This window comes from Salvelinus fontinalis, chromosome 11, assembly GCF_029448725.1.
Source record: "Salvelinus fontinalis isolate EN_2023a chromosome 11, ASM2944872v1, whole genome shotgun sequence".
Taxonomy (NCBI): domain Eukaryota; kingdom Metazoa; phylum Chordata; class Actinopteri; order Salmoniformes; family Salmonidae; genus Salvelinus; species Salvelinus fontinalis.
Window position 1 is genome coordinate 23,649,158 of NC_074675.1, and position 19,872 is coordinate 23,669,029.

Here is a 19,872-nt window from a genome sequence, read left to right on the forward strand (position 1 = left end):
AATGATGCAGTGGATGTGAAGTGGATGTGAAGGGGTGAAGGGATACTGTACTGTACTGCTGTATAATCTACATTTATAATAGGTGGTATTTGATTGCTTTGTATATTACATTATTTTAAACAGGTTAGAATTGTGTATTTATGTCTTCATCTTTATATATTTTTTAAAACATTGACATTTTCTAAGAGGATGTCTGAGTAATGTCAAGCAGACTGTAGTTTTTATTTTTCACCAGCAGGTGGCAGTTATTTACCACTAAACTGAATGGAATGGCAGGTCTTTATGCACTATACTGTACAGAGCGCCTTGGGAATAGCACATTGGTGCTTCTGTCACTTCTGAAACTACTCTACTGTGTTCTTGCGTCTGTAATTTATAGCAAAGTATATTGAATTATGAATTCAATATCATTTGCTATAGGAGGGAGCACCCCACTATCCACATCGACGGGACCGCAGTGAGGAAGGTGGAAAGCTTCAAGTTCCTCGGCGTACACATCACTGACAAACTGAAATGTTCCACCCGCACAAACAGTGTGGTGGAGAAGGCACAACAGCAATTTTTTTTCTGTCTTGGCACCTAAAGCCCTCACAAACTTTTACAGATGTACAATTGAGAGCATCCTGTTGGGCTGTATCACCGCCTGGTACGGCAACTGCACCGCCCACAACTGCAGGGCTCTCCGGAGGGTGGTGCGGTCTGCCCAACGCATCACCGGGGGCAAACTACCTGCCCTTCAGGACACCTAAGGCTACCAATGTCAGAGTAAGGCCAAAAAGATCATCAAGGACAACAACCACCGAGCCACTGCCTGTTCACCCCGCTATCATCCAGAAGGCAAGGTCAGTACAGGTGCATCAAAGCTGGGACCGCGAGACTGAAAAACAGCTTCTATCTCAAAGCCATCAAACTGTTAAATAGCCAAAACTAGCACCTTAGAGGCTGCTGCCCTATATATATAAACTTGAAATCAATGGGCACTTTAATAATTGGAACACTAGTAACTTTAATAATGTTTACATATTTTGCATTACTCATCTCATATGTATATACTGTATTCTATTCTAATGTATTTTAGTGTATGCTGCTCCGACATTGCTCGTCCAAATATTTATATATTATTAATTCTATTCCTTTACTTTAAATGTGTGTGTATTGTTGTGAAATTGTTAGATACTACTGCACTGTTGGAGCTAGAAACACAAGCATTTCGCTACACCGCTACAACCGACCAATAAAATTAGATTTTGCATCATTTGCATTTCTGTAAACTTTTAACAGACGCAGATCTACTGCACTGAATTTATGAAAACAAGGTTTGTTTGCCAGGAGAAAATATATGCATTTTTGTTTTAAATCTGATGATATAATCATTTAACAGACCAATGAAATAGTTTGTTGAATTAATCTTTGTAAAACAGAAACCCATCAGTCTACGTAACTCTGACGGAAACCATAAGGGTGTCCATACATAATGTTTTCTGGACCTTAATCAAGTGGTGCGCATTTTTCATCTTGGGCACAGATGCATTGTAGCTACTACTCTATGTGTGACTTATATGTACACACAGTGAAGCATGTACACGCACACACATTACACTAATTACACTACCCTCCCCTCTCCCCCCCTCTCCCTCCCTCCCTCTCTCCCATGATGGAGGCCAGTGACACACACAGGCCCCCATTGAGGCTGACAACTGTTTGTGTGTATCTGCCAGATACAGGAGGCCAGGGTGCATTGGAAGACACCTGTGAGTGAGCAGCACGAGCCAGCTAGCACTCTGGCAGTGGAGCCAACGCCTCAGTGGGAAACCCGACTTCATCTCCTCTTTAGAAACATTGCCTAGGAGCCCAAAACACAGCCACCCTGACAGGAAGGGAGAGATACAGGGGCCAATACTGGAGTTTACTTATATCATGTGCTGAACACCCTTTCATTCCCTTAATATGCTGGTGAGTGAGAATATTCTGTACCCTTTCGTAGCCTTTTTACACTGGTTAATACATTATTATACTTCCTCTTGCCCTGGGTTTCCTTATAGAATGGAGATCTCAGTATCTCAATAGGACTAACCTTGATACATGTATGATAAAGGACGTATATAAATCCATATGGAAAAGAATAATCAAAATCAAAATAAGAATCTTTTCCGGCCGATTATATGTCAGTGGTGTATTTGTATACGTGTTAACGTAAATGCCTTTATGTGGCAAACACAATTGCATAGTGTATAAGCGCTTTGTGACATTTGCTGACGTAAAAAAGGCTTTATCAGGAATCAGGGTAAAACCCAGATGCAGACTGTCGAAGTAACACTGTTTATTGTAACAACAGGGGCAGGCAAAGACAGGTCAAGGCAGGCCGGGGTCGAAAATCCAGGGTAGGGCAAACGTACAGGACGGCAGGCGGACTCAGGGTCAGGGACAGGCAGGGTTCAGTAATCCAGAGATGGAGCAAAGGTACAGGATGGCAGGCAGACTCAGGGTCAGGCAGAGAGGTCAGGTGGGCGGGTACAGGGTCAGGACAGGCAAAGGTCAAAACCGGGAGGACTAGCAAAGAGAGGATGGGAAACGAAAGGAGCTGACAGGAAAACCGCTGGTCAGCTTGAACGAACAAGACGAACTGGCAACAAACAGACAGAGAACACAGGTATAAATACACAGGGGATAATAGGGAAGATGCGCGACACCTGGAGGGGGGTGGAGACAATCACAAGGACAGGTGAAACAGATCAGGGCGTGATAAATACATGACTTTATAAATACATTTCGTTTGATTTAAATACGTGACTGTGGTGATTTTCCCACCTTAGAAGGCTTAGCTTACATGTCTCTTGTATGGTTTGTAACACAATACATGCAACGCAAACAGTAAGTCAGCTATTACAAGAATCTTCTATAAATCTTGTATGTGTATTCGCTGCAGGTAGAACATAAGAGTCTTGTTCAAGTCTTCTTTATGTTTTCCATATGGGACTATCAGTTTATACTGTAGCTTGTAAAGGTTCATTGTATATTCTGGTCCCAACTATACAGACCGTAGTGCCATGTCTACTTATAGCTGGACCTTCATTATCAATTCATGAGGTCATCCATTTATCTGTCAATCATGGGATGAAAGTGGTCACCCCTGAATCATGCATTTTATAGCACAAATTAAAGTGTGGGTGTGCGCGCGCCTGTGTGTGTGTTTTGTCTAACCTGAGTGCATTAAACAGCTGGCTCTCATACAATACCTGAATACAGAGGAGTGGGGGCATGTACTGGCTGTCATATGATTAACACGCGCACACACTCCTCCCACACACAGACGCTTGCCTTTGCCGAGGAGGTTGTTGCCAAGCGGCTCAGAGGGAGAGAGCAAGCTGATTGGCTCCTTCCCATGACTGGAGCGTCCCCCACCATTCAGGCGGTCTTCTCGCTCTTCTAAAACAGGAACCTTTTAACTTGTTTTCCCATCTCCCCCACCAACCACCGGCTTTCTCATTACACTCCCCAATCAGCGCACCCTCTTTTAATTAGGTTTATTTCAAAGGAGCTGTTTTTCTATCAGCGCTACAGTACAGTAGCCAAGGTGAGGGACCCTCATTTTCATCTGACAGATCTATCCTCGGGATCGTAATTACACAAATGATGAGTGTATCCTTATGCCAAGATCACAGAACAGTGTGGATGGAAGTATTGTGCTTTCTGTGAAAGGGGGGATTTTTATAACATTCTGTGATCTTTACCTGATAAAAGGATGTAAAGGGCAGCTGTGTGAGGCAGAAAATAGATAACTGTGTATTAACATGAGAGGATCGTAGAACACAGCCAAATCTATGTAGATGTAGAGTAGACAGTACTTCACAGAGCTTCCTTGTCTGTGGCTTCTGGTTGCTGATAACACTGAGGACAGATCTCTTGGCTGGTGTGTTTATGTGTGTGTGTGTGTGTGTGTATGTATGTGAGCGTGCATGCATGCGAGTGTGTGGCTGGTCTGCGTGAGTGTGCGTGTGTACGTATCCATGTGTGTGTGTGTGTGTGTATGTATATGTGCGTGTGTGTCTCAGCAAGAGTGCGAGAGTGTGCCAGTGAATTCAACAAGGTCATCAAGTGCCAGGCTGGCTATCCTTGCGGGTAGCAGCAATGACTTCCTCTACAGGAATACTCCCATACAGTATGTCAGCCATCCGAACACCCCTCTACAATAGATAACCTTATCTTTACTACTCCACATACACACTCTAAAGGAAAGGCCTATTGCTAAGGTACAATTACAGTCAGTTAGCCATCCGCCATATATCCTTCAACTCATTTTACTATGCATTCAGGGTTCAAATCTATTCCATCATAATTTTTTACAAGGGCAGTAAATACATTGGCATTATTTATGGCGGCCATTTCATTTTCCATCAGTACTGTCACCACTTTCCAGTTTACTGTAGCATTTTGTTCTCTCTAACAAGAAATACTCTTGAAATACAACAGTTATTTACCGTCAGTAGCTGCATTGTTACCCTATCCCTGGTCTGCCTCTGTGCTGCTGAAGGATGTTCTGTTCTGCCTCTGTGCTGCTGAAGGATGTTCTGGTCTGCCTCTGTGCTGCTGAAGGATGTTCTGGTCTGCCTCTGTGCTGCTGAAGGATGTTCTGGTCTGCCTCTGTGCTGCTGAAGGATGTTCTGGTCTGCCTCTGTGCTGCTGAAGGATGGTCTGGTCTGCTTCTGTGCTGCTGAAGGATGGTCTGGTCTGCCTCTGTGCTGCTGAAGGATGGTCTGGTCTGCCTCTGTGCTGCTGAAGGATGTTCTGGTCTGCCTCTGTGCTGCTGAAGGATGTTCTGGTCTGCCTCTGTATTGCTGAAGGATGATCTGGTCTGCCTCTGTATTGCTGAAGGATGATCTGGTCTGCCTCTGTATTGCTGAAGGATGTTCTGGTCTGCCTCTGTATTGCTGAAGGATGTTCTGGTCTGCCTCTGTATTGCTGAAGGATGTTCTGGTCTGCCTCTGTATTGCTGAAGGATGTTCTGGTCTGCCTCTGTATTGCTGAAGGATGTTCTGGTCTGCCTCTGTATTGCTGAAGGATGTTCTGGTCTGCCTCTGTATTGCTGAAGGTTGTTCTGGTCTGACTTCGAGTCTCTTCCTGAAGCACAATCACAGACTACTGCTCAGCTCCAGGCTCTGCCCACATGTAACCTTTTAAACCGTGATATTCAGATGATGTGACTGGCATTTGAATTCTCTGCTTTCCCCAGTTATTGCACCCAAAAGAAAAAGCCGATGACTAGCTAGACCAGGAAAAAAGGCACTGGATTCATCAGAAAAAAATATGATTTATAGCAGCTGATAGACATGTAACAAATGAAAATCTCATAGATAATCCAGAGGAAGAAATGAAAAGAGTAATCAAAATGGTAATCACATTCCAGACAAACGCTCCGGTTTCATGCATTCGATATCCCCCAGCTGTGTCATTCCCTCACCTGTGGGAATGTGTGTATGTCTAATGTCATGTCTGTCTGTCTTCGGAGAATGGCCCTTCAGATGCAGTCTCTCTCACTCTCTACAGACACAGCCAACAACAGAAAGGACCATGACAATACAAAGTCACTTTGACTTGTGGATGTCTTCCCAAACACAGATGAAGAGAGGGATATTGTTGGGTTGAAATTCAGTTTACTACATTGCACATCCAATTGATTTGCATTCCCCTGAGTAATACACAAACCACAGACCATATCTAGTATTTAATGCGTAAATCAGCAAGGATAATCACATAATGAAAATGTGCTTGATAAGTCTGATCTTCTTGCGCTGCCAAAATACCCAAGAGAAGTGATCTTCACTGCTCTGTGGAGAAAATTAAGACAATGATATAACATTAACTAATTCAATATTTAAGGTGCCAAGAACTACAATCATAGAAACAATTATAATTAGCCTTACTTCTCATCAGTGGCTTACTCATTCAGCTGTACAAATCATTTCCTCTCTCAACCAGTCAAGCAGTCGCTGTAACAACCAGGGGGAAAAAATGATGTATAATATCTTCCAAAATAACACCCTCAAGTTGCATCCGCCCTGCCTACAGAGAACACCTGTCTTTGACAAAAATCACAAACACCTTCTCACACTCAATTATGAAAGCAAGTGCTTGACTGCTTTCAATTCAAATAATAGATTTCCATTTTGACAACATGTCAAAGGGATGAATACAAAAATCGTTGAATATTCAGAGTCAAAGCGGGTGTCACTGAAAACCCATGGAGTGGGATCACTATCCTTTTATCTATTAACCTTTGGTCTGCTGGACGTGGACAGCTCTCTTCCACGCTTGGTTATTGATGTCTCCTAATTAGTCTTTTGCTTCAGTTAGATCCCCTACCTTGTAATTCATCGGCTGAGCTCTTTTGCCCTTTAGAAATTGCAAAATAATTTCTTCTCATTTGGTGATTTACAGTTATTGCACGGTGATGCACTCGCGAGGTAATTTGATGCTGAAAATGAGCACGGACAGGAAGAGAGTTCAAACCAGTAACTCACGCCTCCTCCTTCTCCTCCTCCCCGAACTCACCATATTGGTGTCCCTCCCTGACAACAGATTAGTAATGGGGAGTTCTATGAAGAGAGACTTGTTTGGATTTCAAGGTTGTTGTCCCTTAATGTGCCATTAGATTTCTAAAGAGATGCATGCTGGGTTACAGATGGAGACAGTTATCTGTTGGACAAACCCCAACCTGATGAGTCCCCGTCAGACTTTAGATACAGTGCGTCATCCCACCATGGCCATAACTCACCCTGGATCAGTGGTGATACCAACGAGACCATTATACCTGATTCACTTGATAGGCCCGAACAAACTGCACACTGTGGTTTCTCTGATTTTTCCCTTTCACACTGTCCTTTCACACTGTAAAATGGTACAGAATCAGCTTGATCCCCTCTGTCGAAGACGCTTGGGACCTTATTTTTTTATATTTTCAGTGGTATTGTTAACGAACACGCCACCATAAAGAAAATGAGAATTAAAAACAGGTTCAACCCCTGGTTCGACCGTGATCTTGCAGAGTAATTCCACCTCAAGAATTGCATTTGGCGAAAGGCTTGGCACATGCATACTCAGGCTGACTGGCTATCGTTCAGGCAAATGAGAAATAAGTGCACTCAGGCTACCCAGAAGGCCAAAGTTAGTTACTTTAAGGAGCAGTTCTCTCTCTGTGGGTCTAACCCCAAGAAGTTCTGCAAAACGGTTAAAGACCTGGAGAATAAACCCTCCTCACAGCTGCTCATGTCCGTTAATGTTGATGCTGTGGTTGTTACTGACAAGAAGCACATGGCTAAGCTCTTTAAATCACCACTTCATTAACCTCTTGACGCTAGGGGTCAGATTTATTTTTATTTTTTAAATAACGTTCCCAAGGTAAACAGACTATTTCTCAGGTCCAGATCATAGAATATGCATATAATTTACAGATTAGGAACACTCCAAAGTTTCCAAAATATTGTCTGTGAGTACAACAAAACTGATTCTGCAGGCGAAAACCTAAGAAAATCTAACCCGGAAGTGATTTAAAAAAATAAATAATCTGTGTTTCCTGGCCCGTCTTTCTTCCATTTAAAGGGGTATCAACCAGATTCATTTTCCAATGGCTTCCTCGGGCTGTGACCAGGCTTTAGACATAGTTTCAGGCTTTTATTTTGAAAAAAAGAGCGAGATTTTTCAAAACTAGTCAGGTGTCCTCTGATTAGTTCCTGCGCGCGAGAGGGGTAGCTCTCCATTTTCTTTTTCTCTCTTATTGAATAGGTTACGGTCCGGTTGAAATATTATCGATTATGTTTGTTAAAAACAACCTGAGGATTTATTATAAAAAACATTTGACATGTTTCTACGACCATTCCGGATACTTTTTGGAATTTTCGTCCAACGGAACGAGGCTTTGGTTTTCTGAACATAACTCGCAACCCAAATGGCATTTTTTTTGTTATAAAAGTAATATTTATCGAACAAAAAGAACATTTGTTGTGTAACTGGGAGTCTCGTGAGTGCAAACATCCGAAGATTATCAAAGGTAAACTATTAATTTTATTGCTTTTCTGACTTTCGTGACCATGCTAATTTGGGTATAGCTGTTGTAGCATTGATTGATACATTCACAAAAGCTTGGATTGCTTTCGCTGCAAAGCATATTTTCTAAATCTGACACGATAGGTGGATTGACAACAAGCTAAGCTGTGTTTTGGTATATTTCACTTGTGATTGCATGATTATAAATATTGTTAGTAATATTTTGCGCCCTGCAATTCAGCGGTTGTTTAGGAAAATGATCCCGCTAAAGGGATCCGTAGCGCAGAGAAGTTAAGTCAGGATTCCTATTTGACTCAGCCATGCCTCTTTGCCCGTTGAACATTTCCTCATCTCTCACTCCTTCTAATGTGACTACCCCCGATGCCTCTCCCTCTTTTTCCCTTTCCCGCAGGAAGTCACTGAGTCCGAGATGCCAAAGGAGCTCATGAAACTTGACCCCAAAAAACTATCATCTGGGTCAGATGGTTTAGACCCTTTCTTCTTTAAGGTTGCTGCCCCTATCATTGCCAAGCCTGTCTCTCCTTTCTGGGGAGGTTCCCATTGCTTGGAAGGCAGCCATGGTTCGTCCTTTATTTAAAGGGGGAGATCAAGCTGATTCTAACTGTTATAGGCCTATTTTTATTTTGCTCTGTTTATCAAAAGTGTTGGAAAAACTTGTCAATAATCAACTGACTGGCTTTCTTGATGTCTATAGTATTCTCTCTGGTATGCAATCTGGTTTCTGTTCAGGTTATGGATGTGTCACTGCAACCTTAAAGGTCCTCAATTGCCCTTGATTCTAAGTGTCACTGCAACCTTAAAGGTCCTCAATTGCCCTTGATTCTAAGTGTCACTGCAACCTTAAAGGTCCTCCATTGCCCTTGATTCTAAGTGTCACTGCAACCTTAAAGGTCCTCAATTGCCCTTGATTCTAAGTGTCACTGCAACCTTAAAGGTCCTCCATTGCCCTTGATTCTAAGTGTCACTGCAACCTTAAAGGTCCTCCATTGCCCTTGATTCTAAGTGTCACTGCAACCTTAAAGGTCCTCAATTGCCCTTGATTCTAAGTGTCACTGCAACCTTAAAGGTCCTCAATTGCCCTTGATTCTAAGTGTCACTGCAACCTTAAAGGTCCTCCATTGCCCTTTATTTATAAGTGTCACTGCAACCTTAAAGGTCCTCAATTGCCCTTGATTCTAAGTGTCACTGCAACCTTAAAGGTCCTCCATTGCCCTTGATTCTAAGTGTCACTGCAACCTTAAAGGTCCTCCATTGCCCTTGATTCTAAGTGTCACTGCAACCTTAAAGGTCCTCCATTGCCCTTGATTCTAAGTGTCACTGCAACCTTAAAGGTCCTCAATTGCCCTTGATTCTAAGCAATATTGTGCTGCTATTTTTATTGATTTGGCCAAAGCTTTTGATACGGTAGACCATTCCATTTTTGTGGGCCGGCTAAAGAGTATTGGTGTCTCTGCGGGGTCTTTGGCCTGGTTTGCCAACTACCTCTCACAAAGAGTGCAGTGTTTAAAGTCATAAAATCTGCTGTTTCAGCCACTGCCTGTCACCAAGGAAGTACCCCATGGTTCGATCCTAGACCCCATGCTCTACTCAATTTACGTCAACAACATAGCTCAGGCAGTAGGACACTGTCTCATCCATTTATATGCAGATGATACAGTCTTATACTCAGCTGGCCCCTCCCCGGATTGTGTGATGCAATGGTCTACAACAAGCTGTCTTAGTGTCCAACGAGCTTTCTCTAACCTTAGCCTTGTTCTGAACACTTCCAAAACAAAGGTCATGTGGTTTGGTAAGAAGAATGCCCCTCTTCCCACAAGTGTTATTACTACCTCTGAGGGTTTAGAGCTTGAGGTAGTCACCTCATACAAGTACTTGGGGGTATGGCTAGACGGTGCACTGTCCTTCTCTCCGCACATATCAAAGCTGCAGGCTAAAGTTAAATCTAGACTTGGTTTCCTCTATCATAATTGCACCTCTTTCACCCTGCTGCCAAAACGAACCCTGATTCAGATGACCATCCTACCTATGCTAGATTACAGAGACATAATTTATAGATCGGCAGGTAAGGGTGCTCTTGAGCGGCTAGATGTTCTTTACCATTCGGCCATCAGATTTGCCACCAATGCTCCATATAGGACACATCAATGCACTTTATACTCCTCTGTAAACTGGTCATCTCTGTATACCTGTCGCAAGACCCACTGGTTCATGCTTATATATAAAACCCTCTTAGGCCTCACTCCACCCTATCTGAGATATCTACTGCAGTCCTCATCCTCCACATACAACAACAGTTCTGCCAGTCACATTCTGTTAAAGGTCCCCAAAGGACACACATCCCTGGGTCGCTCCTCTTTTCAGTTCGCTGCAGCTAGCGACTGGAACGAGCTGCAACGAACACTCAAACTGGACAGTTTTATCTCAATCTCTTCATTCAAAGAGTCAATCTGTGCCCAATAATGTTCGTGCCATGTTTTGTGATGCTGCCATGTTATGTCGCTACCATGTTGTTATGTTGTGTTGCTACCATGCTGTTCTCATGTGTTGCTGCCTTGCTATGTGGTTGTCTTAGGTCTCTCTTTATGTTGTGTTGTCTCTCTTGTTGTGATGTGTGTTTTGTCCTATATTTATATTGTATTTATTTTTTATCCCAGACCCCCGTCCCCGCAGGAGGCCTTTAGCCTTTTGATAGGCCGTCATTGTAAATAAGAATTTGTTCTTAACTGACTTGCTGAGTTAAATAAAAGGTTAAATAAAAAAAACAAAAATAAATAAAAACAAAAATACAGCAGCTATGGCAAATGAGTAATCAGGCCAGTTCAGCATTGTGAATCATGCTTTAGATACAGTACGTCATCCAACCAGGGTCATAATTCATCCTGGATCAGTGGTGAGACCTGTCGAACCATTAGAGGGGCTGTAGAGGGTTAATGTGCTACTGGTTCCAGGTCAGTTGATGTGCATGCAGTCATCATAGGAGAGCTCAATACTCGGATGCCCACCATCTTCCTCTCAACACAACACTAAATCCACCGGTTTTAGATAGTAAGCTATACAACTATGGACAGAATTTACTTTTTGTAGCAGGTCAGGAGAACGTATGCAGCAGGTTCATAGAAACGAACATAGCAGGTTAGTAGAATTAGATTAAGGGTTAGCTAAAATTCTCCCTGACATGACTTAAACATGCAGCTTTTTTACCTTGGCTTTATACCACAACCAATATACACAACCAATAGCCACATTCACAAACAATCCCATCACCGCAGTCACTGACACCACCACCACCACTACCACAGACCCCGGGACCTGTAATAACACCATATCTTAGTGCCCAACAGCACAGCCAGACACAAGAACCATCCACACATCTCGACCCCCTGACCCTGTCCTTGGTTGATAGAGAGAGGGAAAGTGTGTGTGCGCGGTGGTGGTGGGGAAGGGGGGGGGGGGGGACAGAGAGGAGGATGAAAGCAAAGTGTAGAACTGGATAGTGGATTGAGAGCAGAGCACCATCTGCTATAGTATTCCTGATTACTTAACTGGTGAATTAGGCACAATCAGCCTTGATCCACTTTAATCGTGTTAACTCCTGATAGGCCCTGCGGGATCTGTGGGATGGACGTTCACTTCCAGCATCTGCTGTGGGGCTGTGACTCTTGATTAACCAAAGTCGCTACATGGAAGGAAGGTCTCTACTTTGGTTACTGTCCACAGGTATATGCTTGAAGGGTTAGGAGGAAAGAGTAGTAAAAAAAACAGACGTCCGATGTCCCAATGGGCACAGACGTCAATTCAATGTCTATTCCACGTTGAGTCAACGTAATTTCATTGAAATGGCGTGGAAACAACGTTGATTCAACCAGTAGGGCGTGAGGAAGGGAAGGTGATAACGGACTTTTCTGAGAAGTATCTAATCTAATTGATGTTTTGTGTACATCTACATAGTATTTGTTTAAGGATCTATTTACAGTATAGCATCCATTAACAAAAGACACTGTCTCTCATCTCGTCCTGGCTCAAGAAATCTGCCTATAAACCAGACCCAGCTCGTAGCTCGTGTGTGTATTGGACAGAGCACCATCAGGGCTATTTTCTCCATCAATATCCGCTCATCTAATAAATGCACCAGATTGCGAAATAAAATTGAGTTTCATTTCCAGCCTGCGGCGGACCATATTGAAGCCTATTGATTGCCTCTTATTGCGTTTCTCACTCCAGGGCCAGGCACTGCCCCCCTGTTTGTTGTGCGACGACGTGATAGGCTAACCCCCCCACGGTACAGAGAACAGACACAGAGAACACAACTCAGCACGACCGCCGAACACACTGCCACTTAACCTTGAAACCCTATTCAGAGTCCCTCTATGAATAACTCTCCTGAGAGAGGGAGGGAGAGAAAGGAAGGGAGCGATAGAGGGGGAGAGAAAGAAGGAGGGGGAGAGATAGTGTGGGAGAGAGGCAGCGAGAAGGAGAACCAGAGAGAGGGAGTGAGAGAAACAAAGGGAGGAAAGAGGAGAGAGAACGGGATGTAGAGAAAGACGGCGAGAGAGGTGGAGAATGGGTAATAGAACCACCAAGATTGTGAGGAGAGGTAGAGGAGAAGGCGTGGAGAGGAGTAGAGAGAAGGGGAGGAGGAGAAAGCCAGAAAAGTCACCAGGTAAAAATGATAGTCATCTATATTAGTTTCTCTGCTGCTGTACCCGAAGGCTGGCGTTCATCCAAAAGATGAGCTATTTGTACCAGTGGTAGTCAAAGTAACAGCGATTATCAGGTCATTATGTTTAATCATTCTCAATAAATAACTCATTGTAGGCCTATGCAGACCCAGCAGGTTCATATGAAGGCTGAAAACAAACAAGTCATTGGATTTTTTTTAAAAGACGTAAACTGCAAGATGCCACAGAAAAGTGCTGCGTCCACGTTATAATGGCCTCAGCTCCGGTTCAGATATGGTAAACCGGGCCTACAGCTGTAATAATTAAAGGGGTTAGTGGTGGTGGAGGTGGCGTCGGGCCAGTAGTGGCTAAGACTAGCTGGAGATGACACCCTGCAGAGCCATTTGTGAAAGCCAATAAAGTTCCTGAAGGTCAGGGACACTGCTAGTCCTGGAGGGCCCCTGTCCTCCCCTCCTCTGCTTCGACTTCTCTCTTTTCCTCCTCTTCTCTCAGCTCAGTCCAAATCACTGATGCAACAAATAAGAAATCCGCTCCCTGTGGCACAGACCAGCTCCGAAGATCCCGAGAGTGGCAAGAGGCCCCTTCACTCAGAGAAACTCTAAGAGAGGGAGAGTGTGACTACGGGACTCCGATTTTATTTCCAGTTTTACATGTGTACTCACAAGGGCTACAAGGTGAGAGCCACAACAAAATTGACAAAGGGGTTTGGTTTAAAGCAGGAAAAATGCAGACGGTAGCGATGGTGGGCCCAAAAGTTTTGCTGCATCATTCCATTCTATTTTTTGGGGATAGACTAACTTCTCACACTGCGAGGGGTTTGTGTCATAACACCGTCTTGCCTTTTCAAGTGAAAGCTATTTAGTTCTCGAAATTAGTCATGTCTGGGCTCTCCGGCGCCTCTCTTCTACAGAGTGGATGGTTTTCAGATCAAGACAGGGTGGCCTGTTAGGGCAGCTGAACCCTCTCCCTTACAGTCTCAGCTCTCAAGATCCTCCAGATGTGCCTTTGCATATCTCTGGTTGATTGGCTATGATTTCTCCAAGCGGGTGGAGGACTTAGTCCGACAATGTCGAGAATGTCAACGCAGGTCAATCAGTCTGTTGTCATCTGGCTGAGGGGGTCCAATTATCTCCCAGCCAATCAGCAGTATTGTACATGTGGTCCATATGCAAATAGACTGGGCTGATTTTGGGCTTAAAAATCACCAGAATGTTTTTTGGCAGGCCACAGTATCCCATAGCTTCATTGACTGCTTTCGGTATGGCTTTCTCAAAGAGGTGAAATGTGGAACTGTGACCCAAGCCCGATGTTGATTTGCCTCTTGTATTGAACCAAACACACCTGTTCTGAGGGATCAGTGTGGGTATACATATTTGGCTTGGCCTGCTTTGTTGATTAGTATGAGAAAAGTCACGAGCTAAATTTGCCCGAGCGCTTAATTCATCACATCAGAGCGACAATAAATTCAGCTGCTTTTAACGGTGGAGAAATGCAGCAATGCAGCCTATCCAGAGGAGTTCTCCATCATCCTGTCTTAAAGCTCTATTAGAGGAAGTGCACAGTGTTTCTCAACATATAAATCAATTCACTAATATCACTGGAACATGGTTGCTGACCACTCACTACAGGGTCTAGGCCGGGCTGCTGGCGGGATCCCTTCGGTATTCAAACATGGTTGAAACGCTTACACACACACACAGGCAAGCATGCCACGCACACACACAGGTGTACATACATACATTCACACACACATTTCACAACATAAATCCTACTGAAATATAAAAAGGAAAAGCAATTCCAGGTGCAGTGCAAATATTATTACGGTTATTGATGGTAATGAATGGTGTGGTATGAATGGTGTTGGACACAGTCATAGCTCACACTGGTTGGACCGCTTTCTGGGTAATAAGTTTTAAACCCCCCCCCCAGACTCACATATCGTCCATAGCCTATACTCTCATAGTGGCCATATTGAAAGTCAAACTCAGTATTCTCTACAGTGGCTGAGGACGTGTGGCTGAAGCATACACTAGGGGCCTCTAAATCCATGTTTAACTGATAATAAGGCGGGGTGACAAGGACAGCTTACTGACTACGGTCTCCCTCTGGTCGCACTGGAATGAGATAAGGAGGTTTACCTACCACTGTGTGACTAGGGGAAATGGGTGGACTGGGGATAGTCTTCTGTAGCCTACATAATATATCCGCTAAGACAAAACAGGATCTCGCCTACGAAGTCAACTTTCTTTGACAATCTTAAATCCAATGGCAATTCTGTAAATCGGTAAACAGTTGCATTGGTGCATTTAACATGAACACAACTGTTAACATGACATCTAACGGATTATGAGGTCACACTTGATTTGGATAGCCCAGATAGAGCTTCTACGGATGGACTACAGATGGTCATACTATCAACAAACTATCTGTTGATAATCAACTGCTTGCTAAGGTTACGCGTAGGGTTAGGCAAAGGGTTAAGTTTAGAGCCAGGATAAGGGCTATGTTTATTGTTGGTAGATAGTCTGTAGAGCATCTACAGATGGACTAACCAAATAAGTGTTACCGATTATGATGATTTATTAGGGGTTCAATACAAATCATTCTATGTAGGAATGAAAACAAACTGTTTGGACACTGTTAATGTCACACCCTGATCTGTTTCACCTGTCTTTGTGCTTGTCTCCACCCCCCTCCAGGTGTCTCCAATCTTCCCCATTATCCTGTGTATTTATACCTGTGTTCTGTTTGTCTGTTGACAGTTTGTTTTGTTTTGTGAAACCTACCAGCGGTTTCCCCCTTGCTGTTCTAGTTTTCACGGTTTTTACCATACTGCCTGCTCTGACCCTGAGACTGCCTGCCGTTCTGGACCTTTTACACTCTCTGGATTACTGACCTCTGCCTGCCCTTGACCTGTCATTTTGCCTGCCCCTGTACTAGTAATAAACTTTGTTACTTCTACAGTCTGCGTCTGGGTCTTACCTGAAACGTGATAGTTAACCTTAAAGAAATCCTTTTGTCCAGAAAGTGGCCATAATGTATTTAATTAGCAGCTTTCCATTGCTCCTCCATCAGCCTGAGAGAGAGTTGTTTTAATTAGAGCACTGACAGCTTAAGTTAGTCAGCCACTTAATTCTCTGTAATGCTGCACACAGCACACATATCAGTAATGTTAATGTGACAGGGACCACACATATAATGCTGAGTGGGATGCTGGGGGATACACACACACACACACTGGTAAAGATGCAGGCACACAGACACATGCACACACACACTCCCGCAATTGATAAAACACAAACACACTGCGGTCATATGCGGTCATTCAAGGTTAACTCTTGGTTGTGCTGTTAACTAATGAGAGTCATTCCATGTTGAGGGGATATGTCTTGACAGTTGACTCTATTGGATTTCAATAGAGGGCTACAGCTCATCATATTTTTCATTTCATTCATACTTTCATCAAATGTACATGTTGGTCTATGGCGGGCTGTGTTGATATTATGTGCAACCCAAAAAGTTTTTCTTAGAGATAAGGGACAGATCGAACTTTACTGGGGGGGAGGGGCTGGTCCAACTCAAGGTGTCATAAAAAAATGCACCCCCCTCCCCAAAGTAAAACATATTTGCACATGATCCTCCCCTTGTAGTGTAAAATAAATGGAACACCCTCCCCCCTCAGAATAAGTGTAGCGACCCTGTGTTTATAAATGTGGATGTCGACTTTGCCACTTCAGCATGCTTTAGTTGCACAGTCGATGCCATACAGGGCTACAGGCCATAAAGTTGAGGGTTCACAGACCACCACACACACTCACTCTCTCCCTACCTGTTTCATTACACTATGATCAGATCTGCCTGCAGACAATTATCAGTTAGGGGGAAAATCCGATTTTCTAAATTGTTATGCCATATTAAAATTATATACAATATATACAACACATTTGCCACCAAGAGGTTTCTGTGCCAATGCACCACGCAACCAATAAGCAAAGCATACTGACTTCAGTACTTCAACATCATGGTTTGCGTATACAATTACATTAGATACAGACACATTACAGAGATAAAGACAAAAACAATTCAACCTCCAGATGAGTATGAGGGGGAGTTTAAGTACAATTCTTACAAGCTTGTGCGGCTTGTAGCTTATCTAGATGTTTAGGGCTACTGGTGAACCATGGTGTGCCTCCATCAAACATTAGAGTTGGCACTGTGCATTGGGGCAGGCAGCGTTCTCCTCGCATCCGCAAAACCCAGATTTGTCCGTTGTACTCCCAGATGGTGAAGCGTGATTCATCACTCCCGAGAACGCGATTCCACAGAGTCCAATGGCGGCGAGCTTTATACCACTCCAGCCGACGCTTGGCATTGCACATAGTGATCTTAGGCTTGTGTGCGGCTGCTGGGTCATGGAAACCCATTTAATGAAGCTCCTGATGTTGCATCCAGAGGCAGTTTGCAATTAGGTAGTGAGTGTTGCAACCGAGGACAGATTATGTTTACGCGTTCAGCAATCGGCAGTCCCATTCTGCGAGCTTGTGTGGCCTACCCCTTCGTGGCTGAGCCGTTGCCGCTCCTAGATGTTTCCACTTCACAATAACAGCACTTACAGTTGACTGGAGCAACTCTAGCAAGGCAGACATTTGACGAACTGACTGGGAGACAGCTGTAAAGGTGGCATCCTATGACGGTGCCACGTTGAAAGTCATTGAGCTCGTCAGTAAGGCCATTCTACTGCCAATGTTTGTCTATGGAGATTGCATGGCTGTGTGCTCAATTGTATACACCTGTCAGGAACGGGTGTGGCTGAAATAGCCAAATGCACTCATTTGAAGGGGTGTCCACATACTTTTGTATATATAGTGTATGAAGCCTATATAAAAGGAAGAGAAGCTTAGCCCTAACCCCAGAGAGATAAAGATATGCTACGACACCGACATGAATTTCTTTATGTCATATGGCTACTGCGTCTGGTATACAAATAGATGTAGAGAAGGAGGGTAATTCGTTAATTTTCTATCCAAATATGTTTTATAAACATAAAACATAGAGTGACTATGGTAGGCCTGAAACAGCCTTCTTCATCTAAAGTTCAACTGTCGGAGTCGGTTGGAGCACACTGCCTTCATATCAAAGGCCTGCAGTAACTACAGCTTAATAATAGCCACACCTTCAAGCTTTTCTAAACTTTATCAGGGTAATATCAGGGTAAATCAAGCCATTGTTTATAGAAAAAATACGAGCAAAAGAGAAAATGTAAACCAGGGAAAAAACGCACTACCCTTCCCCAGAAAATCACAGAACCCTCCCCATAGGAAAACAAAAGGTTTGACAACCCTCCCCTATTTTGGACCACCCCTCCCCACGGCAAATTTTGATCTGTCCCTAAACAAATAAGAACTGTTTGAATATTCAAACCAGGGAAATGGCTTGTGCTTCTTCTCAGTACTAAATCCTCTGTTAGTTTGTTGCCAATCGATAGAAAGCTTTTCTCAGTGGTGAGAGCTCAGAATACAAAAGACCCTTTGGTAATATAGTGGGTCCCTGATGTCACAACTTCAATCTGTCGGTGTGTGGTAAACATATTTGACAAGCCAATAAAGAAAATGTACCAACAGGCAATCTCTGCATGTGGTTCACAAGGACCTGCCTTTGGTTTTGTCGTAAGTCTCAAAAAGCTCTGAAGGCGGTCCATTTACACCTGACACCGGATTTAATGTGGTCCTGGTAAATTAATGTGTTTGAAAACATTGTACCCATTTCAATGTAGTGTAAATATAGATGTGATAGATGTGTTTGCCCCTTGCCTCTTACCTACTGCTCTGCCTTTTAACCTCCTCTTGAGATGATGGAGTAAAGTACATTTGCTTATGTCATTTAGGGGTTGCCTATCTCTAATCCTGCCAAATCAAAAGCTCCTCTCATAACCGACTGCTTTGAAGTGTTCGTCCCATTTCCCAAAGACATAAATACGTGTTCTTAATAAAAGAGACAACCCCATCCCTCTTTGAATATATTTAATCAGTCAATGGAATTATATTAAAAACAACTATATTTTAAGTGAGAAGTAGGCGTTGGTCTGAAGCCGAAGAAGGAAGGAAATTCACATGACCACCACGATGCGTTCTTCACCCATGCTCTACCAAGGTTTTTCAGCACACAGCTTTGACCTACTACATTAGCTATATATGTCTGTTGTACTTCCAACAATGTGTAGGCAGGCTGCTTAGGAGTCAAACATTCTCAAACAGCCTAGCTTAAAGTACCTTCAGATAATTAGTTTGTACCCATTAACTAAAGACATGAAAATGTGCTTTAAAGTTTACTGAAGAAAGGGGATACATAGTCAGTTGTACAACTGAATGCATTCAACTGAAGTGTGTCTTCCGCATTTAACCCAACGCCTCTGAATCAGAGAGGTGCGGGGGTCTGCCTTAATCGATGTCTTTGGCGCCCAAAGGCCTAGTACTACATTACCTATAAACAATAGTGAGTTATTACAAAATATGAAATTTACAATAAAATGTATTCATTGAATATTATACAGTGCATTCGGAAAGTATTCAGAACCCTTCACTTTTTCCACATTTCGTTACTTTACAGCCTAAATTGTTTTTTTCCTTCATCAATCTACACACAATAAGCCATAATGTCGAAGCATAAAAAATACAAAACTGAAATATCACATTTACATGTATTCAGACCCTTTACTCTGTACTCACGCTACAAGCTCAGCACACCTGTATTTGGGGAGTTTCTCCCATTCTTCTCTGCAGATCCTCTCAAGCTCTGTCAGGTTGGATGGGAGCGTCGCAGCACAGCTATTTTCAGATCTCTGCAGAGATGTTCGGGTTCAAATCTGGGCTCTGGCTGGGCCACTCAAGGACATTCAGAAGCCACTCCTGCATTGTCTTGGCTGTGTGCTTAAGGTTGTTGTCCTGTTGGAAGGTGAACCTCCAGTCTGAGGTCCTGGAGCAGGTTTTCATCAAGGAACTCTGTACTTTGCTCCTTTCATCTTTCCCTCGATCCTGGCTAGTCTCCCAGTCCCTGCCACTGAAAAACATCCCCACAGCATGATGTTGCCACCAACATGCTTCACTGTAGGGATGGTGTCAGGTTTCCTCCAGAC

General features: G+C 43.4%; 1 long non-coding RNA gene across 1 annotated transcript in view; it reads left to right on the top strand.

Moving 5' to 3' along the window:
• Window positions 1-19,872, top strand: part of LOC129865332 (uncharacterized) — a 27,289-nt gene continuing 7,417 nt past the window's right edge. The window contains exons 1-2 of the long non-coding RNA XR_008761351.1: window positions 1-842; window positions 1,719-1,953. This is a non-coding gene — a long non-coding RNA (uncharacterized LOC129865332). The remainder of the gene's footprint in view (window positions 843-1,718; window positions 1,954-19,872) is intronic.